This window comes from Sminthopsis crassicaudata, chromosome 4 (genome assembly GCF_048593235.1).
Source record: "Sminthopsis crassicaudata isolate SCR6 chromosome 4, ASM4859323v1, whole genome shotgun sequence".
Classification (NCBI taxonomy): domain Eukaryota; kingdom Metazoa; phylum Chordata; class Mammalia; order Dasyuromorphia; family Dasyuridae; genus Sminthopsis; species Sminthopsis crassicaudata.
The window spans coordinates 474,179,514-474,206,343 of record NC_133620.1 but is presented as its reverse complement, the minus strand read 5'-3'; the positions used below and the strand labels follow the sequence as shown (position 1 = coordinate 474,206,343).

The window sequence follows — 26,830 nt, the reverse complement described above, 5'->3', positions numbered from 1 at the left end:
GAGGCTGGGGTCTATTTATGTGGAAGAAAACCTGAACTAATAAAACCAACCATTCTGAAAATCTTATTGATGAATATTCAATTCATCAATATTGATATATTGATGAATATTCAAAATCAGATATTGATGAAATTCAATTAAAGCAAGGCGGAAACAATGACCTTGAACTTCTATAACTCTTGCCTATGTTTCTGTTTCACTGTTCCACCAGAAATTACTTAGGAAATAGGAGAATGTCATCTGGGTAAAATCGAGTCGGTCTACATTGCTATGTTAACAGAGACTTCTGGGATGACAACGGCCATTTATGTCATGATTAAGTCAATATCATGCTTTGGGATACAGTCCTTGGGGACAGCCTTCAAGTCATAAAGTGGTTGACTCAGACAATCTTATCCCAGGTTCAAAGTACTCTGTGGATCTGCAGCCTTTAAAATCCATAGTTGTTGATGATAATGATGACATTAATATAGCATTTTCAGATTTGGAAGTATTCTACATATGCATCTCATTTGGTCCTTACATCAATCCTGTGAGGAAGGTACTATTATTTCCCCATTTTACAGATGAAAACATTCAAGCTGAGATGAGCCCTTGTTGATATATTTACCTTTACTAGTAAGCCAAAAGATACAAATGATTTAAAGCAAAAGCATTCAATGAAATAGCATAGTAAGAAAAAAAGCTATAAATCATCTCCCTCCCCCGATAAATCTTTTTTTTTACTAAAGTAAAGACACATATAAGGGATATTTTAGCCAAGAAACATGAAAAAGGCGCACATATGCAAGAAATTTATATGGCTGGGAAGATGTGGAAATTCACACAGTTGTATTGAAAAGGCAGATGCTACTGTAACTAGTCTGTGTGCCTACTATGTGAGGCACTGTGCTTAAATACAAAGACAAAAATGAAGTTTTTCCCTAAATAAAGTTGACTTCTGCTAGTGGAGGTGTCACCTGCTAATTCTAATCAATAAAAAATGATTCCTTTACTAAAATGTGATGTGAAGTAGTCAAAGGATACTAATGATGGAGAAATATCATAATGTGGTGAATAGTAATAATCAAAACAATTGTTGTATTTATTATGAGGAAGCCTGGCAGAGAGGAGAATGAACTAGCCTCAGAATGAGAAAGATCTAGATTCAAATTTTTGCCTTTGCCTTAATCCAAAGAAATCACTTATGCTCTCCATTTCCCAAATAACTCTTCAAGATCAAGTTGCAATGCAGTGAAGGGATTTTCTTCATCTCAGCGTTCACTGCTCTGATGATTTCTTAGATCTGATCAAAAACTCCTTTGCTGTGAGGTTATCAAAATACATTATCGCCCCTCACCTGTTATTTATACCTTGCTAAAACTGAGGGATATTTGGACCCCGCTTTCTTCTCATGATCAAACATCTGATGAATCCCCATTCTCACCCATGGGAGGGGACTGTTTCCATGATTGCAGATCACAACCGATCCAATCCTTCTCATCCTGTGTCATCCTCATGTCTGCATCCTCGGCGTTTATTTGGCACATGGCAGACTCTTAATGAATGCGTGCTGAGTGATTCTTTCAATAAAGAGATTCTTCAGCATTCCAAGGTGATCACTGTTTTCTTCCAGCTGCATATCTTTGATCTCTTGTTCTCACTTCATGGCCTCTCCCTCTCCTCTTCCCATCATTCATTTTCTGTACTGATATCCTTGTTTACTTCGGCTTGTACACATACCATAGTTGGAAATAGCCTGCAGACAATTTGTAAAGAGGATTCCTGGAAGATGATGTTGGGGAAATGGAATGGGATGGATTTGGGGGTGTCAAGCTGAGGAGTTTGGTTTGTATTTGGTGGGGAATGGAGAGTCATAGAATGTTCTTGAGAATGGAAAGGACATTATGCAAATCATGTTTAGGTAGAGGAATCTGCCGGAGACAGGTTTGCAGAGGTGACGGAGGTCAGGGAAGCTAGTTTTCCTGGAAGAAGTGTTTAGTGTAATAGCTGCATGATTTTTAATCCAGTCATTTCCATGTGCCAATTGCTAATGGAAGATATCATCCTCATCACCATCAATCAATGCAATCTTTCTTTTGTGACTATGTCTTTTCTTTCCATCTTTCACCATTATAAATATTAAAAGAATGAGGGCAGAATCAGCCTAATGCAAATTTGGTTTTTTATTACCTAATTTATATGTAAAATCGCTAACTCTCTCTGGATATATAAGTCCAGCTCATCTTTCCACCGTACCAGGTTAATCAAATGACCATAGAATTTCAGTCGGACAGGTAAAGGGTACCTCCCTGAGCCTCAGAGTCCTCCTCCATAAAGTAAAAAGCACACTATCTCCAGTGCCTAAAAAGCACACTATCTCCAGTGCCTACTTCCCAGGGTTGCCATGAGGATCAAATGAGATAATATCTGTAAAGTGCTTTGTAAGCCTTAAAGCTTTAAATAAATGTCAGCTATTATGAGCACCAGGAGGTCAAGTTTACATCTTGTGTCTCCCAGAAAACCCAATAGTAGTACACCACGTGTTCATGCTTGGTTCGTGACTTTCGATTGGTAGATGAGGGAAGTTGGGATATTTTTTGTGAAGTCGGGTCTTTTTAACCTTCCAGGGTGTGTTATTAACCAGTGGATAAATAGAGATCCAGAAAGACTTAGCAATTTCATATCAATGAACAAGGATCCTAAATTCTCTTGAGCTTTGAGAGATTAAATGACTGGGCCAAGATCTCACACGTCATATGTGTGAGAAAAAGGGACTTGATGAAACTTGGGTTTTCCTGATAGCCAACTGGCTCTCTATTTATTATAGAATCTTCATCACTATCATTATAATTTCTGCAGCTGCTATTTCTCATAATCACCATTCCTTATAACTTATAACTTATATAACTTATATTCCTTATAACTTTAACTTATATAAACCACACCTCTCTGCCTCCACTTCCCCACTTCTGTTTCTGTGTCCCGGCCCTTAGCACTGTGCTTTGCACATAATGTGTTTTCATTCATTCCCTCATTCCTGTTCTGCATCCTCTAATTCTCCACGACTCCGTAGTCTCACAGCCAATAAGTTCATCGGGTCCAGCATCCTTTTGAACGTGAAATATGAAAACTTGCCCTAAGATAAAAGCATCAGCCTTGCCAAAATAAGGTTTCCGCTTCTAAGACAACCTGGACAATGATGAAGAAAGAAGTCCCTGACTCTAAGGGAAAGGGAGGTGGAGGTTAGAGACAGAGTGATTTAAAAGCTTCTGGTACAGTGTCGCTCAAGTACCTGGGCAACTAATGACATGCATGAGGTGGGCCTGACAGTGTCCCCCAGTGACCTTCCCTAGTTTATATTTCTTTTGTCTGCTGATAACAGGACTGTCTGGCGGAGAGTCCCCAGCCTCTTAGTAAGAAGGTAATGGAGCTCTGACCTTTGTTGTTAGAGGGAGGGGCTCCCATTCTTCAAATACTTCACCCAGCTGACCTTTGTCCCCATCCTGGGCCATCTGCAGAATCCTGAAGCTGTAGAGTGAATTTCCAGTGAGAAAGTGTTGCTTCCTGCCCCAAAGCGGCCACCCTTGAATCTGCTGTTACAAATCCCAGAATCCTCCTCTTCCCCTGGAAGAAGCCAGTGCCCTTCTTGAATACTTCATGATCTGTGACCTTGCTCACAGGGAACCCCTTCCAATGGGGCAGCCTGAAACCTTCCACGCAGATGATCTTTCTTCGTCCACTAGTTGCTATTGCTACTTTTAATGAGCCAAACAGCAGGTATTTCTTTAAATTTATTAAATTTTAAATTAAAAAGATGAAAATTTATTAAAATGCCTAGTGCTGGACTAGATAGTATATCTACAATTACAGCAAGTGAAGCATCCACTGCCTTCAAGGAGCTGGTTTTGCATTACCTCCAATGACATGATATGATATTTTGATTATATCAAATTACATTATATTGTGTCCCTGGTAGAGTTACGGTTGAGTTTGGTTCAAGTCTGGGTAGCCTGACTTTGTCTCCCCTCAAGCTTCCTCCTCTTCATACAATCGCCTTGAACAAGCCAGTGGCCTTATGGGACATGGCAGATCGTAAGCAATTAGCAACCTTTCTGTGACCTGGAAGTGGTTTCTGATCTAGTCATCTCTTGTCGCGTTTAATTCAGCCGTAGCAATGTTGCCATGTGCACATACATGTGCATATATTCATATATCTATGTGTGTGCATGCCTGTATATTTGCACACAAGTATATACCTATGTGTGTATATGTGTACATGTATAATTGCATCCATGTGCATATGTGTGTGCTTAATAGAAATACATCAGGCTCCCCATGAGCTCACCCCCTCCACACAGCCTGACAGCACCTGCTGTGTCCTGACGCAGGGAGAGGGTCAATGATTTGCCCAGGTGCACAGCTGGTTGGTATAAGAGGTAGCCCTGACCCCAGGTCCCCAAGGAAGGCTCTACGCCCAGGGAGGCCTGACCCCAAGCTTCTGCAAGGAGACCCCTAACTGCGCTTGGCTCAGAGTGGAGCGAGCTAGTTCGGGAGGTCAGCTGGTCCCTTGTCGCAGAGATTCCCACTCAGGTCTCCTTTAGACAAGATGGCTTTAAGGGCTCTTCCAACTCCAAAATGCTACGAATTGTATTTTATTCAGAGTATCTCTAGTTTTTCCCCCTCCCATCCGCCTAAAAAGTGCAAAGTGTTTATTAGTAACCACATACAAGCTTTGATCTCATGGAGTACACACTACAAAGCCAAATAAAGTGCAAAAGAGCTCTGCAAGTTACTGTGAGATTGCATGAGACAGGGGGTCATTTAACTTCTCTGTGCCTCAGTTTCTTTATCAGTAAAATGGTGATAATAATGGCAGCTAGCTCCCAGAATTGCAAGGCTCAAATAATATAATAATTGAAAGATATTTCCAAGTCTTTCAATAATGTCTAGGTGCTCGATATTATTGCTGCTGTTACAATTAGTATCAGGAAGTATAAATTCCCTAGAATCAGACAAGGTAGAACCCACAAACTGCTTTATAAATCTGAGCCTTGAGAGAGAAGTGAAGTGTCAGTGAGGGAGGCCATTGGCCTCCAGCTCTTCAGCTCTTCTAGGGCCAGGCGAGGATTCCAGCTGGATAGGATGAGCCTAGTGAAGAGAAGGTTCAATGAGAGGTTGATCTGATTCTAGAAGAAAAAAGGGACACTGAAAGGCTTCAGGCCTCTGATCAATGGATGGAACAGAGCTGATGAAGATCTCCCCCTCTTTGGCGAGGAAGTAGCAGATCGCAGGTGCAGGATGAGGTCCACGTGCTCAGAGTGAGCTGGCAATTTGCTTCATGTTGATTTATGCTTAGGGTTGGGAGAATGGTTCTGAGGCAATGAATGCTTTTTTAAAAGCCCCAATAAAAGACTTTTTAAAGGGGAAAAGGATGGGAAAGTTCAGAACCTTACAACCTGAGGGGTTGGGAAATAACACTGCAGGGTAAGCTTACATCTTTTAAAAAAGGTATTGTATTGTCTTGAGAAGTCACCCTGACCCCAACCAGAGCCCCCGGATCTGGCTCTGACCTGTTTTCCTGACCCTCAGAAAGATGAAGTGATAACTTAGCACATCTGGAGGCCAATTCAGTCTCATCTGCCTGACCTGCTGCTGACATCCCCAGCCCTTGATAAAGACAGATCCTGTCTTTTCCTCTCCTTCCACCAGCCCTTCAAGTGACAGAATAATGGCTCCAGTGACAAAGGCAGGGGACAGGAGAGCTGTCTTCACATATTCAAAAGGCTGTCATGGAAAGGCGGAGGGCTTCAGGACATTGTGGAGAGATCCTGTGGGCAGAATTAAGACAAGAGGTGAAGGAAGGACCAGGAAGCCTGGTGAAGAAATGGAGGGAGGGATTTTCTACCCACCAGAGCTTCTGACAAGGGAATAATCTCTCTTGAGAAACTTATAGGATCATCAAAGTAGAGGCAGGTGGGAGCTAGGGTAACCTTGTTTTATTTTTATTTTTTATTTTTTGAACCAAATCAAGATATTTATTTATAATTTTTGACAGTATATATGAATGAGTAATTTTTTTAAACATTAACCCTTGTATTCATTTTTCCAAATTTTCCCCTCCCTCCCTCTACTCCCTCCCCTTGATGACAGGCAATCCCATACATTTTACATGCGTTACAGTATAACCTAGATACAATATATGTGTGTAAATCCAATTTTCTTGTTGCACGTCAAGTATTAGATTCCGAAAGTATAAGTAACCTGGGTAGATAGACAGTAGTGCTAACAATTTACATTCAGTTCCCAGTGTTCCTTCTCTGGGTGTAGTTGTTTCTGTCCATCATTGATCAGCTGGAAGTGAGTTGGATCTTCTTTATGTTGAAGATTTCCACTTCCATCAGAATACATCCTCATACAGTATTGTTGTTGAAGTGTACAAAGATCTTCTGGTTCTGCTCGTTTCACTCAGCATCAGTTGATGTAAGTCTCTCCAGGCCTCTCTGTATTCCTCCTGCTGCTCATTTCTTACAGAGCAATAATATTCCATAACCTTCATATACCATAATGGGTAACCTTGTTTTAAATAAGGAAACTGAGACTTGAGGTGAAGTGACCTGACCAACATAAGGAATAAAAGTCAGAGCTGGAGTTTCATGCTAAGGTCTTTTGCCTCCAAATTCAGCCGCTCCAGTAATGAGATCCTGTAAATACATTATACACTCTCAGGAGACCTGCGAATTGATCCAACCATATTGGAAAACACAGAAACTATTCTAAAATTCACTAATTTCTGCTTATGCTTTGGCTATTTCGATACCATTCCTAGGTTTAATCCCTAGATAAGCTTAAAAAAGAGGAAGATGATACAACAATACAAAAATATTTATAGAAAAAAATATTTTAATGATAGCAAAGAATTAGAGGCAAGGTGGGTATTCATTCATTGAAGATGAACAGATTCTCAAATATTCATCAACAAGAATGACAAAGAATATGAATTCTGAGACATATGGGAGAATTTTTTTGTAATAATGTAGAATAAAGTGAACAGAACTGGAGTGCAATTTATACAGTCCCTACAAGTATGTAATGGGAAGTATTTGTGGAAAATTCAAGAGCACGGATTAATATAATTATTGATTACTGATGAAAAACCATGCTTCTCACCTCTGGACCACAAGGCAACAGAGAATAGGCTCAGAAAGAGGAGAGGTCAGTGTGTTTATTTCTTTTGCTGGACTGTATATGTTTATTAGAAGAGAATGATTTTAATGGTGGTGAGGAAACAAAGTAGATAAAAAATTGATAGGTGGTAATAATGATGCACAAAAAAGAAGAAAAATGTTAATAAACATTTAAAATACATAGAAGATAATGGAAGAAAGCTTAGTAGGGAATATATAAGCAACACAATATTGCTACTATTACTTTAGTATGAATATAAACTTAAAAAAGAAAAAAAAACAAACCTGCACTTAAGTTTATATTATATATATATATTATATTATATATTATATTTTCTGTTCTTAATATATAGAAAACGAACTCCAATTTATAATTTGGGATTGCAAAAAGATGCAATGAAGCTCAGAATTCTAGGAGCAACCCTAAGAATCTGAGTCTTTAGAATTGTGACTCATGAGCCCCCATCAATGCATTTCTCATTTCAATCAGCCAATAAACATCAATTAGCTTTTAGCAAAGGTCATATTTACTAAGGGAGTATGGTAAAAATAGTTGGTACCAAATATTTCCACTCCAAACTACGGAATCACTTTCCAATGAATATACACAACTGTCTTTACAGAATAGTCTTGAAATTAAGGTATAAGGAGAGAGTGACAATGATAAAGACAAGACATATGGCCAAAGGGAAAGCTCAGAACTCTCAGAAGTCATTTTTCAAATCCACAATCAGCATTTTTATCTGAAGGGGCTGACCTCTATGAATTTTTTCCTCCTTTAGGTGACTCTCCTTCCATATTGTCTGCGTCTAAGTTTGACGTCAATGTATCACACTCTACTCCTGTTTCAATGTGTTTTCTTCAATAAAAATGGCAACTTAGGGTGCTTAACTTTCCCTTTGGGCTTCTTGCCTGGGTACGTTTGCTGCCTTCTGGTAAAAGCACAAGGATCTGTCTTCTCAAAGTTCTCTTGACCCAATTTGCTTGACCAATTGATTAATTTGGTCAGATTCCCCTAACACTATTCAAAGTCCATCTTCCTTCCCCTGAAGACCCTGGATAGCTCCTGTGGGTAGCCCATGCTTCCTTGTAGTGAACAGGTCTAGTTAGTGTCAGAGGAAGAATTTGAAGCTCAAGTGCCCTTACCTAAAGCCAAAAAGAAAAAAAAAAAAAAAACACTGAAGGTCTTATTTTTTAAAAGGAGTCCTGAGGTTTCTGGGGATCTTCCATTACTCTTGTTAGGGCCCTCTGTAGGTACAGTAGACTTTAGGATTAGAAAAAATGAAGTCATTGGACAAGGTGATCTCTAAGGTCCTTTCTCTTTTTGTCAATTTTATATTTCAATTCTGAGGATGCTTAAATACTTAAGGGAAAGGGGCTATTAAAAGAGAAAGAGAAGGATCTTGATCAGCCTTTTCCAAAAAGAGATGACTATAATTTCTTAAAAACAACGCCAGTTTAACATAAAGCATACCAAGTCCTACAAAACCAGTAACCAGCCTCTCTAAGGAGGAGACTGTACCACTGGAGATGAATGCCTGTTGCTTTCAGGAAGATGTTTTCCAGAGGTTTTCTCGGGACTCAGTGCTGAGTATTATCCTTAGGGGAACAATATGACATCGATATATTCTCCCTGTCAATGTGATTTGGGTCAGCAAAAATTATGTGCAAGTACAGGGAAGGCTTATAGACTCGTAGGAAGGAAGCTCAGAAGAATGGAGACTAAAAAGGTGGAAGAGGGGTTCCCAATGCAGCAGCCCAATGAGATGCATTTGAGCAGATCCTGTTTTGCTGAAACCCAACAAGGGAAAAAGATTTAAGGCAATGATTCTCCATTTCTCTTGTGCCCAGTCCCTCGTACATGTGCCTATTTCTCTAATTCTTAAAATTTTATTTATCTATGGAATATTATTGTTCTGTAAGAAATGACCAACAGGAGGAATACAGAGAGGCTTGGAGAGACTTACATCAACTGATGCTGAGTGAAATGAGCAGAACCAGGAGATCACTATACACTTCAACAACAATACTGTATGAGGATGTATTCTGATATCTTCAACATAGAGAAGAGCTAATTCAATTCCAATTGATCAATGATGGACAGAATCAGCTACACCCAGAGAAGGAACACTGGGAAATGAGTGTAAACTGTGAGCATTGTTTTTTTTTGTTTGTTTGTTTGTTTTGTTTTGTTTCTCTTCCCAGATTATTTTTACCTTGCGAATACAATCCTTCCTTTGCAACAACAACAACAAAATTCGGTCCTGCACATATATATTGTACCTAGGATATACTATAAGATATTTAATATGTATGGGAATGCCTGCCATCTAGGGGAGGGGGTGGAGGGAAGGAGGGGAAAAACTCAGAACAGAAGGGAGTACAAGGGATAATGTAAAAAAAAAATTACCTATGCATATGTACTGTCAAAGAAAATGTTATAATTATAAAAATTAATAAAAAAAGAAAGTTCAGGTTATTAAAAATATATATATTTATCTTTCTATTTCTTTTCATTTTAAGAGTTGGTCATTGTGATAAGCAGGATTAACCTCTGTTTTGCTAGTTTGCATGTGTCATTGTTCACAAGCCCTAGAGAGGAGCTACGGGTGAGTGAGTAAGAAAAGATAGACTTTAAATTAATAGTATTTTTTTTCTTTAAACCAAGACCATTGAGAGTGGGGCTCAGAGATTTGAAAAATAAAATTATTAATATGTTTTTACAATTTCCCAGTATATAGGGAGAATATTTATACGGCATCCCTCTTGATAAAGGGGCAGCAGTCCCTGGGGAGCCTTGGAGAATTAGGCTAAGCTGTGTTGGTATTTGACTTAAGCCTTTTGCTATTATCCTCCCTTTCCCCCTCCACTTAATAAAGATGATAAGGAGGGGTGAACCTTCTTAAAGAGGAGGTACCAATGGAGTGGATAGTTAGGTGGTGGAGTGGATAGAGCACCAGATCTGGAATCAGGAAATTAATAATTTTGTTTTTCACTTATCTGAATCCCTGACGCCAAATGACTAAAATCCATTGCCCCTTTCTATGACATTTTCTCTGACTGTCCCCCATAACTGGAACACTTTCTTCCTCCTCTGTTTCATTTACCGGCCTCCCTAGTGGCTTCCCTAGCTCCTTTTAAGTCTCCCCTAAACCTCACTTCCTACAGAAAACTGTCCTCAATGCTTCTTAATTCTAGCATTTTCCCAGATTTCAGAAAAACCTGGAAAGATTTACAAGAATTGATGTTCAATGAAGTGAGCAGACCCAGGAGAACATTATGCACAATAACAGCAACATTGAAATGATCAAGTATGATGGACTTGGTCCTTCTTGGCAATGTGGCGATCCAAGACAATTCCCAAAGACTTGTGATGGAAGATGACATTCACATCCAGAGGAAATACTATGGAGACTGAATATAGATGGAAGCATACTATTTTCATTTTTTATAATTAGTTTTGTTTTTGTTTTTCTTTCTTGTGGTTTTCCCCTTTTGTTCTGATTCTTCTTTCGCAAGGTGACTAATGTGGAAATGTGCTTAACATGATTGTACACGTGTAACCTAGAAGAGTTTGCTCGCAGTCTTGGGAAGGGGGATGGGAAGAGAGAGGGAAAAAAGTTTGGAACTCAAAAGCTTCTAAAAAATGAATGTTGAAAACTCTCTTTACTTGCAATTAGAAAAAAAACAAAAAACCACACAACCTATTAAATGAAAAAGATTCAAGCGGCTTCCTTCTGCCATTTGCTATTAGTCCTGCATGTAACTTGCTTTCTGTATATTTGTTGGCTTGTTGCTTCTTCCATTAGGTCATTAATTCCTTGAGGACAAGGACTCTCTTTTGCATAATTTGTATCGCAAGCTTTTATCCCAGGGCCTGGCACATAGTAGGAGCTTTATGAATGAAACTATTATCTAATCCAGGTCTGCTGAGCCCATATCCAGGATTCTTTCCATGTGGCCTCTCGAGAAACCTGTGTCTTGACTATGACTTTAGTAGCTATTATTGAGGAGCAACAGAATAATAGTCAGCAAGCCTGAACCATGTTGCACTGTTATTGCACACTGTGAAACAGGAAGTAAAGAACTCCCCACCTCTTCATCTGTCTAACTCCATTTGTCCTGTTCTTGTTCTCATTCTCTTTCCAAGACCTTCTGGCTTTATCTTTGTCTTTCTCTCTGCCTTTCTCCATCCTTTTCTTCTCTTCAATTTTCTCTTTGCGGTATCTCTGTCTCTCTTCTGCTTCATTTCTCTCCTCTTTTTTTCTTCTCTTTGTCTCTGGCTGTGTCTATCTTCCTTCAGTCTTCCCTCTGTATTACTGCTTCTTTCTTTATCCTTCTTTTAGTCTCTATTTCTGTCTCTTTCTGGGTCTTTGACTTTCTCTTTGTCTGTGGCTGTCTCTCTGTCTCTCTGTCTCTCTGACTCTCTGTCTCTGTCTCTGTCTCTGTCTCTCACTCTCTCTCTCTCTCTCTCTCTCTCTCTCTCTCTCTCTCTCTCTCTCTGTCTCTGTCTCTGTCTCTGTCTCTCACTCTCTCTCTCTCTCTCTCTCTCTCTCTCTCTCTCTCTCTCTCTCTCTCTCTTTCTCTCTCTCTCTCTCACACACACACACACACACACACACACACACACACACACGCACTCTTAAGTGTGTTACTAACTTTCTTGATAAATCCATTGGGAAAGCAAAGCCAGTTGAGATGTTCTAGAATCCCAACATACAACAGATGCAAAAATTAAAGAATTAAATATTATATATATGTATGTATATAGAATAAAATTAAAGAATAAATTATTTATCCATGTCTATTGTTATTTTTATCCATCAATTACAAAGAGACAAGTCTTGAGGGGGAAATCCTGGTTCAATAAATGATAAGTCTTCTTGAAGGAGAAAAGCATCCTCTGGTCTTCTCTGACCTTTCCCTCTGTCTCTAGTGTGTTGAGTCTCTGGGACTGTAAAAGGGAAAGCTGGTATGTGGGGGTGGAGAAGAAACTCTGAGCTTGGGAAAGTCTTCCTTTGAAAGCAAAGAATCACTGAAGAGGGGGCTCTGGAGGTCTGGGGGTGCCAGGAAGGAGGAGGAAGGACCAGAGACAAACTCTCCAGTCTTCTTTCCTCCATTTTTTCCCTCTTGTCTGTGTATGATCTTTGAATTTCTCTCAGCGGTTCCTTGGCACAGTCTTCATGGATCTGTGACTCTCCCTCCCTCAGGCAGAATGTCCCCCAACATGCACCCTCTCTTGTTTTAGAATTGTTGTTCATATTGGACCATCAGTGATGCTCATGTAGACCCAGAGATAACTCTCCAATTTGCTGATGGTCCTCTTGTGTCTTGTGGGTCCCGCTGTCATATTCATACTCTCTGGGGCTACTTCTCTGTTCTGGGTTTTGGCCCGGTGGCTGCTTTTCCAGTCGGATGGATCCTTCATCACATCACTTGGGCCTCTTCTGGCTGGCTGGTCATTTCCGTAATGCACCAGCTCCTACTTAAGCCCTCCATGCTTATTCCATTACTCTTCTGATCTCATGAAGCCTTCTATGCAGTCTCTTGATTCATAGGAAACAGGCATTGCTGGGAGATTTTCCTTTTAATATTTAATGGTTTTGATGGAAGAGAATAGGACTTTAGGCTTATTCAGATGTAATGGGCAATTTTCCACTATTTTGGAGTCCGCCCGCTGCCCGGCTTACCCAAGTCAGATGCACTGATGCCTTAACTCGACCGGGCTCACATCCTTTTCGGCCTCTTCCGCAGAGAGTCCCTTTGGCCTAAAACCAGGGATCTTAATCTGGCATCTGTGGATTGTTTTAGTAGTTTGATGACTTTATTTCTAGATAAGTGATGCTCTTTAGGATTCAATTTCTTTTATTTTGGATATTATGAAATATGATTCAGAGGAAAGGGTCATAGCCCAGAACTTTCACGAGATCGACTTCTAGAGAAGTTCATGACAGCAAAACAATCCTCCCACTTGATAAATGGCTTAATTCTCACGTGCCATGTCAAGCCTCAGAAGGGTCAAAGTTGGCTCCCAGGCTGGTTGGCATATAGAGCACCTGAAAGACTGTAGGCAACAAGCCCTCACTGCTCCATGAGGAGGGATGTCAGGGCTACCTGAAGTCAATGGCTCAGTCCTCAGGAGAGTGCCGGAGGTTCTTTTGGTCCCCTGTGAAGCTAGAAGCCCTTCAGATAGCCCCTTGTCTCCCATCTCAACCTCAGAAGACATGGCAAGGATTAACTAGACAGAGACTCAGCCCCAAAGGATCTCACTGAAGATGGACATGTTGAAACCTAGAGAAATGAGTCACTGACTTCATAAGCTGTAATAATAATGCAATTCTACATGTAAAAAAAAATCCATTTATTAATCACCTATTGTGTGTGCCAAGATGCCAGTGGCAGAGAAAATAGCTTAGATAAGTCCTATTTCACAGCTTTTATCTTAGGCTTTTGAGAAGGGATGATAGAGTTCTTCCTGCTCCATTCCCTCATTTTACTGAAAAGGAAACTGAGTCCCAGGAAGATTAGTGCTCTTGCCTAAGCTCACACAGGTGGTATTGAGCAACAGAAGGATCTGATCCCCATCCCTGATTGCCCCAAGGACACTTTGGGGTACTGCTGGCCATCTGGAACTTTAAATCAAAAATAATGACACCCAGAGTTATTACAAAGTGTGTTCATGGACAGAGATTTAATTATCAGCCTTGGGCAGATGAAACAATGCTCCGGAGTAATCTGAAGAAAGGTTGTCTTTGTTTGTTTTTGTTTTGTTTTGTTTTTAACTGAAAAAGAAGCAACCAGCAGAGACAAGAAAGCACTGGATGGAGTCAGGAAGACCTGATGAGCCCTGCCAGCTGTGTGGCCCTGGGCAATTGACTTAACCTCTTTCTTAACCTGTTGGGAAAGACTTAGGCTTCCTTCGTGCAGGAAGACCTGTTCTAAAACACGTCCCTACTGAGCCTCAGACCCCCAGCCGAGGGGCTGCTCTAAGCCCATAATGACACATTGAGTGTCTCCTTAACTGGATCAGGGGGATCCAGGGGTGCCAGTCTTGGTAATGGGCTTCCCCACAGAATGCCCAGGCCCCGTCTAACTGTCAACACCAGATTTTCTCCTTTAAAAGGTCCTTAGAACTGAGTTAGAAGCTAAGACATTCTTTCCTGCTTCTGGTCCAAGAGTGAAAAAGGATTCTCTCTTCCTTCTTCACAAAGCCAGGAAGCTAGAAATTATCTTCTGAGAGACAGACAGAGACAGAGACAGAGAGAGACAGACAGAAAGAGAGACAGAGAGACAGAGACAGAGAGAGACAGAGATGGAGAGAGAGAGAGAGAGAGAGAGAAAGAGAGAGAGAGAGAAAGAGAGAGAGAGAGAGAGAGAGAGAGAGAGAGAGACAGAGACAGAGACAGAGACAGATAGAGATAGAGACAGAGAAAGAGAGAGATGGAGAGAAAAAAGAGAAAGAAAGAGAAATGAAGAAAGAGACAGAGACAGAAAAACAGAGAGAAAAAGGAAAATAAAAAACTAAATTTAGTATTATTGAATTATTTATTATGGAATTATTTTCTTTTATGTCTTCCTCTTTGCTCTCTCTTCTATCCTGTATATCTTGTATTTCTTATGTCTTTTTAGACTTGCCTCTGGGCATCAGGAGACATCAGGAAGCTGGAGAAAGCTCTGTGCTCTTTCCTTGGCTCCAAAGAGTCTTCAAATCCTACATTTGTAGTTATAAACATATGGATATGTGTTTGATGTATATTCTACACACATATGTGTGCATAGTTTATATTTAGACACGGAAATAGATGAGATAGACAGATAGATAATAGATAATACAGAGATGACTGACAGATAGATACGTCATACTTTTCCCCTCATCGTTCTGGGATTACTTTCCTCATCCATAAAAGGAGGGGTGTAACCAATTGTCCCTTTAATCCCTTTATTGTAGACTGAGGATCTCGTGAGCACTGGAGCCCCTTCTGTTTCAGGTTCCAAAATTCTGTGATCTCTGGAGAAGCCCCGAGATTCTGTGGAGGGCAACTCTGGGGCTATTGTTTCTGTGGCTGGCTTATGTCCTCCAGGATGTTCCCACAAGGGGGATGTTCCCACAGGTGGTTCCTTCCTCCTAAGATTTAGCACTTCCCTCCCTGAGGGGTCATTGTCTGCTCTCTGCTCCCTTCTGAAGGAAGATGAGGTCCTTGCCAACTCAGGAAACTGAAGGAGTTTATCAGCGCCGGGCTCCAGGTGTATGGCTGCGCTGTAATTCCCAAGGACGGTAAGGATGCCCTTAGAATGGCCTTTGGGTTGAATAGACAGGAGCGAGATGCTGAAGATGTTTGCCTGGTGAATGGGCTGGTATAGGGTGGTAGGGTGTGGGGAATACTTCTGACTCCTGGCATACAGTAGGTGCTTAATAAGTGCTTATTGAAGACTGAAAAGCTAGGAGTCACAAGGTTTTGGCTGAGTGCTCAGTTCTGCTCTTCTCAATTCCCTCTATAAGTAAAATGCTGAAAAGGCGGATGATAGAGGAAGCAAAATTCAGGTCATGTCCTCAGCATTCCTGGAAAAGCCTGGCTGCCATCCTCTCCTCCTCGGTGCCATTGCTCCCTGCCTCTGCCCCTTGCCCTTTCCCCTCCTAAGGTCCCCCGTGCCCTGCCCTCGAGGGCAGCAGCAGGGAGACTCCCCACACTGGTTGTGCTGCACCTGTAGGCCCCGTCCTTGGCACTTCATGAAGCTCTGGGACTCGGAGGCTTCTCCTCAGCCATTGCTTAGGGGCCCGGCAAGCTGTCCTCACGTGTAAAGGCTCCAGGCTAGAGAGTCAGGAGCTTAAAGGGATCTTAGAGGCCTCCAAGTCAGGGGTCCTGAGGACCTTAGACCAGGAGCTAGAAGGGACCTCTGAAGCCATCTCCCTCAGCCCCTGCCCCATTTTATTGATGAAGAAATTGAGGGAAGGCAAGTGACTTCCCTAAAAGAACACACATAATAGTTAACAAAGCCAAGATTTCTGTCCAAGTCTTCTGCCTCCAAGCCCCATGTTCTACCCATTATACTGCACTACCTCTTGGAACATGAGAGACTAACCTGTGCTAATAGCTTCAGTGAGGAGGCTTACAGTGAGAGACCCTGTACTCTTTTTCCAATCACACGAGGCTCTCTATAATGTCCAGCTCTTAATTGTCCTATCTGAAAAGAAACTAGAACTGGGACCATTTTGAGGGACAGGTGATGTGATGACTTAGGATTCTGGGAAATTTTATTGGTCAAGGTTGGTCAGTGCCCTTCAAATTCACAGTCTGGGTGACCGTCCACTTAATCTTCCTGTGAGGTCACTTTTGCCTAAAGCTTGTCCCTAGATCCATTTATTTAACCCTCCAGAAACATTTTTAAACCCCATTCTTTAAGAAACAATTATAAAGGAGGAAGAGATACAAAAAATATATATATTTTTTTTTAAAAATAAATTTGGGAAATGGCTACTTTCTTCTTCCTCCTGTGACAGGATGTTCAAGGTAGAAGGAAATTCTGAGGTCAATTTGTCCTACCACTTCATTTTACAAATGAGGAAATTGAGGCTCACAGAAGTGGCAGCTAATGAGCAGCAGGCTCAGGCCTGGGAGCCAGGCCTCCTGATTCCTCCTGATTCTCTATATTCCCTTTAGAAAACTGGCTCTAATTTACTGAACCAATAACCCCACTCAGCCTTGAGGTTGGGCTTGTGGTCTAACTGTGTGCCAGTGAAACTGGAAGATGCTTGAGAGTGTGAAAGCCCCTTGGGGGAAGGTGAGAAGTCCCCCTGTAAGTCCCACCTGGGATAGCCTGATACACGGCATCATTGCTAGTCGGCATTTATTGTGGGATGTTGCCTTTAAAAGATTTGTGGGAGCTCTGGCCCCGTTCCTCCATGATGTGGCCCTACTGAAACATTGTCTGCGTAGGTCCATGAACTTCCCCTTGCCGTTGCTGCTGAGGCACAAAGAGCAGCACCTGAGGTTGGCTAACAGGAAAGACCCAGTGAATCATCGCTCATGTGCCCTGTGCACGCAGAAGCAGCCCATGGGTGTCACTGGCATCAGAGATACCCAGAAAGGGTCCAGAATGCTGGCTTTTCAACCAGGACCTTTGGTTAACATTGTCCTTCCAAAGAGCTCTGCTTTCCTGGGCTTCCACAGGACCTATCATGGGGCTTGGGATCAGTAGGGACTTAACAAGTGCTTGTTGACTGGATCTGACTTGGAGGAGTTAAAGTCACCCTGCCAATGAGGGCATCTGTTCTTCCTACATCTGTGGGTAGATGGGTAGATCTCCACCCAGTGGGCCCAGATACCCATACCCAGCATGGGCACAGTCAGGAGTGGGAGCGGGTCTGTCATTGGAGTGAGACGAGATGGTCATTGCTTCCAGAGGCTGTTAGATCTCCACCCAGTGGGCCCAGATACCCATACCCAGCATGGGCACAGTCGGGAGTGGGAGCGGGTCTGTCATTGGAGTGAGACGAGATGGTCATTGCTTCCAGAGGCCGTTAGATCTCCACCCAGTGGGCCCAGATACCCATACCCAGCATGGGCACAGTCAGGAGTGGGAGCAGGTCTGTCATTGGAGTGAGACGAGATGGTCATTGCCTCCAGAGGCCGTTAGATCTCCACCCAGTGGGCCCAGATACCCATACCCAGCATGGGCACAGTCAGGAGTGGGAGCGGGTCTCATTGGAGTGAGACGAGATGGTCATTGCCTCCAGAGGCCGTTAGATCTCCACCCAGTGGGCCCAGATACCCATACCCAGCATGGGCACAGTCAGGAGTGGGAGCGGGTCTCATTGGAGTGAGACGAGATGGTCATTGCCTCCAGAGGCCGTTAGATCTCCACCCAGTGGGCCCAGATACCCATACCCAGCATGGGCACAGTCGGGAGTGGGAGCGGGTCTGTCATTGGAGTGAGACAAGATGGTCATTGCCTCCAGAGTTGTTCCACAATAGCCTCCCTGTGTGTCTACTGCAGCACATCTGCAAAGGAGATTTCTGAGGGCAGGAAATACACTTTCCTTGGGGTGAGTCTTGGCATCCAAGGGTCAAATACGGTCCTAAACACAAGTCAGGAAGTAAATTGTTTGTGGATGACGATGAGCTGAATGCTAGGCAGGTAGGCAGGGAATTCGTGAATAAATAACAAATGAAATTGAATGCATGCATGGATGAATAACTAGGGAATGACTCAATGGATAAAAATGCATTTGTCCTGTCCCTACATTGTACACAGCACCATGATGAGCTCTGGGGACCAACATGGGAAATCGGGTTATTGCTTGTCCCTGGAGAGGTTCCATTTGGCCTGGTAGAAATAACCATTCTACCATTTCTGGTAGAAATGCCACAGATAAATGAGCGTGGCTGGAGTTCTCATCCTGGCCCTATTTCAACTTGAGACGTGTCCTTTGTACAGAAAGAAGTCCAAATGACATCACTCTGTCAGGGGCAAGTGGCGGGGATAATGGTAATAAGTGGTGGGAATCAATCAGATTCAACTGAATAAGGGAGATCCATGATCCTTCAAGAATCTGAAGAACTCTCATAGAGAAGAATTAGCCACACATGCTTAGTCTCCAAAAAGGAATCACGTAGAAGGGGTAAAAGTCGTAATGAGATTTAAGATGATTTTAAGCAAAATCAGCTCCCAATGAGAGCTAAGAGTAAAATGGGCTACCTGAGAGGGTCTCTCTCACTGATATCCTCATGCAAAGACGAGATGAGTCCTGGTTAGCAGAGGATTTCTGCTCAAGGCAAAGGAGAAGCCCTCCCGGACCCCTCACTGGTCAGAGAGTCGGTGATTCCCGGGCTTTTGTCGAATCCTGAGATGATTCCTCACTCCAAGGAGACCAGGTGGGCAGTATCAATCCCTGCTTGGATTGCAGAAGCTCACTGATCCTAATTCTTGTGCCCTATCAGCGAGGGGCTTTTGCAGGCCCTTAAAAAGAAAAAGGAGGCATGAAAACTCTTTGGCAATCTTTTTCCTCTTTCTTTTATCACGAGATAGAGCGTATTGAGGTCTGAAGCAAGGAAAGGCCTACTTGCATTGGAATTAGGGGAAAAGGACAGAACGCAGCCCTAGAAAGACGTCATCTGTGGTCAGTCTGCTTACTCATGGCAACTCTGATTATAGTCCAACACGGTGGCCACAAATGAGGCACCCCATCTGTGCCGGGGGAGAGGAAACAGTGACAGGAAAATGATTCTGAGCAGCCAGACAAGCCAGATTCTCTTCTCATTCATTTTCTCCTTAAAAATCAAAATACTCGCCACATCTTCTTTTTCTTTCTTTTTTGAAAAGTTTGTATTTTTATCTACTATTCTCCTTCATAATAATTTTAATTCTAGATGTTGCCCTTCCTATGCCCTGCCATGAGTTTTTTCCCCTCCCCCCAAAAAAAAACAAAACAGAAGGCCTATGTAAAAAGGGCAGAAAAAGGAAAAGGAGGAAGGTTAGAATCCTGAGATCATGGAGTTTAAGCTGGAAGAAATGAAAGCAAACCCCTATATGATAGAGACGAGGGAAATCCTAACTAAAACTCGCATTGAAGAACCAGGGGACCACTAGGAACTCGGGTTCCAAAGCAAACACTGAGAGTCTATTCTCCTAACAGTAGAGCTCACAAGCCCCCATTAGTATGTTTCATATTATACCTTTCTCTGCCTTCTCCAGAGCTTTGAACCTCTTCCTCTTTCTCTTCTCTGCCAGATTTCATTCTTCTGAAGGAATCTAATGAGTCCATAGAGAAATCCCCCACCATCATTTCCTAAGGATTTAATTATCATCCCTAATGTAATAATAGACTGTATCCTCCAAGGATGTAAGGATCAAATAAGATAAAATTCATAAAGGTTTGATTCCAGTGCCTGGCACATGGCGGGTCCCTACTAAATGTTTCCTTCGTTTGTCGACTATTGTGATTGCTATAAATGTATGCTGATTATTGTACTGTCTCCTGTCCCCAAGGACAGTCATTAGGCACAAAGCTCCTCAGAACCCAGGACCAGCTCTTGGGTTGCTCACAATTGGCCCATCGAGGAATCCAACCTTTGACCCGGGCCCTGAAGTGACCACGTTCTTACCATTGGACTACAATAGATCTTATCATTGATCTTTCTGGTTTCTGGTTGAAGAGGAAAGGCAGTCACTGGGAAGGAGAAAGAACTTGCTCTCCCTGAGACAGAGCTCAGGGGCCCAGAATCATGAGGATCTCCCCGGACTGGCCACTGCACTTTGTCCAAACTGACTGAAATTTCAAATAGTTGGAGGAAGCCTTAGATTGGACCAATTCCCTTTGGTAGCTTCCCATAATTCTGGAGCACTGGAGGACTATGGGAGGTTCTCTCCTTGGGCCTTATTAAGAATAGTTTGGGGTTCATTTCCCAAACGTAGAAGAGCTGGGAGTGAGCTAGAGGTGTTGTTCCAGCCTCAGTGCGAGTTTCTAGAGTACAGAAGCCCTTCCCAGGACTCATTATTATCCATTTACAGCCCCCTCCTCCTTTACATTCCCATTAAACACGGTCTGTTCTCTCTGAGACCCAGAACTTTTCTGCTGCTTCTAGGGGTCCTGACCCCTGGGTAGATCCCTACAGAAGAAGCAGTAGCTAAGCCTCCACTGCCATTCGATTGTCTGGATCCCAGAGTTTGTCTGCCAGATTGGGCTTGCCATCCCTCCAGCTGCTGTCCTGTATTTCCTAATTTTCTAACCTGGTAAACTAATGCGAGAGGATATATCAATGAGAGGAGGAGCCCTGGGCTCCCTTTCCTCTCCTGAGTGGGATCCTCCTGCACCTGGCCCCAATGCACACTTTAATTTAAGCTATCCCCATTTTCCCCATGAGCAATCTGCAGCCCAGTGATCAGGGAGGCTTTCCCAGACCCCGTGACCAGTGAGCAGCACAGCTGAGCCTGGCACCCACGTCTCAGGCTCTCCAGGGAGTCCCCACTCCTGGAAGCATCCTCGTACCCTTCACTCATCCAAAGTGAGGTTGAGGGGATGCTTTCTTTTCAAAGAAAAAGCATTTCTCTGGTATTTACACACATATATTGTATCTAGGTTTTATTGTAACACATGTAAAATGTATGGGATTGCCTGTCATCGGGGGGAGGGAATGGGGGGGGTAATTTGGAAAAATGAATACAAGGGATAATATTATTTTAAAAATTACTCATGCACATATACTGTGAAAAAAATTCTAAATAAAAAAAAAGAAAAATTACCCATGCATATATTTTGTAAATAAAAAGCTATAATGATAATAAACAATAAAATTTAAAATTTAAAAAATTTAAAAGAAAAAAAAAAAGAAAGAAAAAGCATTTCTCTCATGTCCCAGGAAACGAACATGAGCAAAGGGGAGTGTGTTCCATATAAAGGCCATCTTTGAGCATGCTCCCCTCCTTCTAGATTAGAGGAATGTAGCCTTAGAACGTCGCCATTTTGCAGGGGAATGTGATGCCCAGAGGGAGGAAATGACTGGGCCACCGTCACATAGATAAAAAGCAGCAAAAGGCAGGTTTTGAAGCCGGATCTTTTGACTGATCCTAGTTCTCTTCCCCTCCACTGTCGATCATAAAAGTCCAAAAGGATGGGCTCAGGAAGCGCCAGTGCAGTGGCCGGCAGAGTCTGGCTCCTCACTGGTCTAGAATGCTGGTGGGGGGGGGGGGGTCAGTTTAGAACAGAGTCTTCCAACATTTCTTCTGTGGTTTGGAAACTCATCACCCACTTCAGGCTCAGTGACTTCAACAAGGTCACTTCTCCCACGGGTAATACAGGGATGGCCATGTCTTTGTGACTATCTTGAAGAGAAAGGATAGCCATGGCTCCCGTGTACCTAGTTTTCTCCACACACCTTCAGGAGGGGCCAAATATTAGACTGAATTGCTCAATATCCCCAGCTGAAAGTCAGACGCAAAGATTCCAGTTCAATCAACCAAGAACCAACTTGTCTTTTGTTTGTTTTTGTTTTGTTTTAAGCATCTACCTGGGGCTCTAGACCATCCTGTGAGCTGGAGGGGCAACGTGGAAAACTACAGACATCCATACAGGTGCACACTGTGCACAAGTGGAGTTATTGTGTTCTTTATTTTGGTTGTTTGGATTTCTGGTTAGGCAAAAGAAAAGATGGGCCAGGATCAAATCTATGTGCGTGTGTGTGTGTGTGTGTGTGTGTGTGTGTGTGTGTGTGTGTGTGTCTTCCTCCCTTCCTCCCTCTGTGTGTGTCTCACTCTCTCTGAGTGTGCATGTGTCTCTCTCTCCCTCCTTCCCTCCCTTTTCTCTCTGTCTCTGCTTCTCTGTCTCTCTCTCCCCCTCTCCCTCCCTTTTTTCCTTTCTATCTTTCTCTCTGTGTCTCTCTTTCCATCTATCTATTCATCCTATCTAGATTTATTTTTTTAAGAGAACTAAGATTTAAGAAAGAAGTAGGGGAGAGAAAGAGAGTGGATTAGGAGTCAGAGGACTGAGGTGTGATTCTGGTCTGCCCCTCTCTTACTGAGCCTCCCCACTCACCAGCTTTTCTTCACAGACAGATCTGTTGCTGGGTTAATTTTTTACTTTCTGGGCCCTGGATTTTTATCTTGTATTAAATGGACAACTCAAGTGAATGTTAAGATTGGAGTCAGGAAGATCCGAGTTCAAATACTACCCCAGATGGTAAGCATCTCTGTGATTCTGTACAAGGCAATTCTTTCTCCTGAGCCTCGCTTTCCCTATCTAGCTAACATTAAGGCCTTAATGAGCTCTTAACTCTAAATTGATGAACATGGAAGAGAAAATTGAGGGCCAAAAAACTGAAGTGATTTTTCCAAGATTATATAATCAGTACATGTCTCAGGGAGGATTGGAATACGGGTCTTCCCTACTCCAAAGCCAGAGTTCTCTCCACTATGTTATTTTCTTCCCTTAAGAGAAGGGACATGAAATCGGGATCCTATGTCAATCAATCATCAATAACCAAACAATTACTATTCCCTCAGAATGTGCCAGGCACTGTCGTAGGTGCTGGGGATAGAAATAGGGAAATGAGACAGTTCAAGGAAGTAAATCCAAGATAAATGTCCTTTAAAAAACACATGGTATCATAACACATGCTAGAAGTGATGTAACAAATAACATGATCAAATAATCACAAATTGAGAATTTATACATGTCCATAAGTACATTGTTTATTAGTTCATGTGGCAGAAATCTAATAATTCCTGCAAGTTTTAAAGTCCTACAATAGTCTTCATCAACAGTTTTTCATCTCAAGGAATCCAATTATCTCTGCTGGTTTTCAAGTCCTTTAACAGTCTTCTTATCAGCCATACTCTTTCAGTGTCAGATGTTTCTTAGATTTTCTCCTTTTTTTGAAACACTGCATTACATAATTTTACTCACCCAAACAGACCATTTATAAATATTAGGTCAATAAATTTCTAACATCCATAAAAATGGAGCTTTCTTACTAAAATGTAAGAATTAAAAAGATCGGTGTCTAAACAAGAAAAGACAAAAAACAAACTGGAATGAAAGCCTAGATATTACATCTAAAATCAGGGCTTTTTGTTTGGGCCTTCATACTCTTCTCTCCCTCTCCCATATCCTGCTGGAGTTCCAGGTCCCATTCCTCTAGGGCCCTGCCCACCCACAGGCCCGGCTCCTCCCTGCCTGAAGTGCTTAGTACTCATGTCACTTCCCATCATGGAACCACTCAGGGCTGTTGGTGGAACTCCAGGGCTGGCCTCATAATCTATGCCGCCACCACCTAAAGGTGGAAATTTCTGGCTTCCTGAGCCATAGGGATCTCCCATGTTCATTGTTCCTGCACCCATTCTTATCTCTCTTGTACAAGGATCCATGTATCCCATCTGACTGTAACTTTCTTCTCTTTGGCGTCTCATTTGCTCTTCCACCTCATGCTGCCGAATCATCATTTCTTCTTCTCTTCTACAGCGTTCTTCCTCTTGCCTTAACTGTATTTCTTTGCATTTCTACATCTCTTGATTGTGAAGATCCTCCATCCTTCTCAGCTCTTCTTGACTCCTCATTAGATCCTGGCGTAAAAGATTTGCCTGATGTTCATGATATGCATCTTCCATTTCACTTTCCAGTTTGTCTTTTGCATCTTTCATGTTTTTCTCAACTTGTTCCCTCTGCTGCTTTTCCATCTCATCTAAAGACTTCCATCTCTGGGCATACTCAAACTCAAAGGTGCCATGCTGAGCAAAACGTGGAGGGTTCTCTCTCTCCTTTTGATACATTGGATTCTTCTGGGCGAGCTTTTCAGGAAGACCATCTTTATCATCTAATTGCTCAAGAGGTTCCACAATGACTGGTCGAGGAGTTGTTGTCAACAAAAATAGTCCTTCACTGCATCTTTCAAATGCTTTTCTTGCAGCTGGCTCAGAAGCAAATTCAACAATGCCTTTTCCTGTAGATCTTCCTTGATCATCAACAATTACCACAGCCCTTTCAATAGGTCCAAATTGGCTGAACGCTTCTTCCAATAATGCATTGGAAACATAGGGCGAGAGATTCTGTACAGAGAGGGCGGCAGCATGTGTGGCAAAACGAACCCGAAGTTGTCGTCCTCTCATGGGTGTATCATCAAGTTCTGCTTTGGCAATTTCTGCCAGTGCTCTCGATTCCAGTTTGATGAATCCAAATCCTTTACCCTTATTGACAAAGACTTCACCAGGTTCTCCATACTTAGCAAATAATCTTTTAAAGTCTTCATCTATAATATCAACTGGCAGATTTCCAACATATAACCTACAGAGTTGGGTATAAGTTTTCTCCCCAGGTCTCCTCAATAAGGACAAATTTTCTTTAAAACCCTCCGATTCCAAGATCTTCTCTTCACTGTGGCCCGCGGATCCTCCAGGCAAGGGGCCCTGGTGATGGGGAGGCGGGTGCTGCTCCTGCTGATACGGCAGGTGGTGCTGCCTGCCCTGGTGTGGCGGTTTCAGATGTCCCCCGGGAGGAGTGAGGCCCAGCCCACCAGGTTTGGGCCCGCCAGGGCTAGGACCAGGTTTAGGCCCAGAGGAGCCCAGGGGCAGAGGGGGCGGGCCCTCATTCGAGCCAGAGGACATGGAGGCCAGGGTCAAAGAGGTCTGCTGAGGCCCCAAGTGAGGGGCCGATGGTCCAGATGAGGCCTGGGAAGTTACTGAGCTTGGGCCTTGAGGCCCCCCCGAGCTCGGGGACGGCATGGATGACGCAGAAACGGAGACTGGCGCAGCGGTATCCACTGTGGGCCCTGGGCTGCTGCCGTGAGGGAGCCCTGGCTTCTGTGGGTCTGGGGATGACAACTGTTGCTGCTGTGCTGCCGCTGCCTGTTGCGCTTGCTGCTGTGCCAGTACCTGCACCGGAGGCAGTGGGATGGAAGGCTTAGGTCCGGTCTGGCCTGGGGCTGGCCCCAGCGGCCCTTGATTATGGCTCAGGCCCATGGCCAGCGGTGGTGAACGGAAGTCATGGCTTAGGCCACTGCCTCGCCCTCTGCCATGGCTCCTGGGACTCTGGAACCGGTCCCGGGACATGTCTGTGATCAGCGGATGGGCGAGGCAAAAGCGAAGAAGTCGCTCAGGGAACATGGAGGCCACCTTGCTGATCACAAAATGGCGGGGGACACAAGCCCTGATTGGGAGCCAAAATATCAAGTCCAGGCCAGCTCCTCTGAAGGGCTCAGAATAAGTCCTTGCCCCACGTTGGGAGCCAAAATTGTTGTGTTCTGTCCTCTCTCAATTGTAATCTTTCTCTAGGAAGGATTCTGGAGCCTCCAGCCAGAGCAAAGGTAGAGTCTGGAATCCTCTTCTTCCTGAATCCTGGCTCCTTTTATCTTCCCAGGCTTGTGGGTATTCCAAAGGTGTAAACTCCTTTAAAGATGTAAACTCCTTTCAGAAGACTAAAGATGTGAACTCCTTTTAAAGGTGTGAATTCCTTTCAGAAGACTAAAGGTATAAACTTCTTTAAAGGTGTGAACTCATTTCAGAAAACTAAAGGTATAAACTCCTTTAAAGGTGTAAACTCCTTTCAGAAGACTAAAGATGTGAACTCCTTTTAAAGGTGTGAACTCCTTTCAGAAGACTAAAGGTGTGAACTCCTTTCAGAAGACTAAAGGTATAAACTCCTTTTAAAGGTGTGAACTCATTTCAGAAAACTAAAGGTATAAACTCCTTTTAAAGGTGTGAACGAAAGGTGTGAATTCTGAGCTAGAGAATTGTTAAGTACCATGCTAAATTAGACAACCGAGTTAGCACCTAATAATCCTAACAAAAAACAATCTCAAAACTTTGCCAAGCTCAACAGGTTTGGGGTCTGAAGAGCATTTTGCATGTTCTCTCTGCCAACCTGAATGGCCCTAGGAATTCTGGAGAATGGGCAATATTTTCCTGTCCACACCCCCATGGGACCAAAGGAGGGAGAACCTCGATGTTTGAAAAGGTGACTCATTGAAAAATTAGAATAAATATTGAAATCACCCTAGGTTATCTTCCGAATCAGGTCAGCTCATGTGATTTCTCTCATGAGAAGACATAGAGAACCACAGCTGGACAGGATCTTTGAGTTCTTCCAGCCCTTGAGTCTCAGAGGAAAAGCAAATCTCCTGAGATCACAGAGGAGAATCAATGGCCCCATCCCAAGTATCATTCATGAACCAGTGCTC

General features: G+C 43.0%; 1 pseudogene; it reads right to left on the bottom strand.

The window, feature by feature from the left end:
- Nucleotides 1-23,616: 23,616 nt before the first annotated feature.
- On the bottom strand, nt 23,617-25,703 carry LOC141541474 (splicing factor, proline- and glutamine-rich pseudogene; annotated as a pseudogene).
- Nucleotides 25,704-26,830: the final 1,127 nt, after the last annotated feature.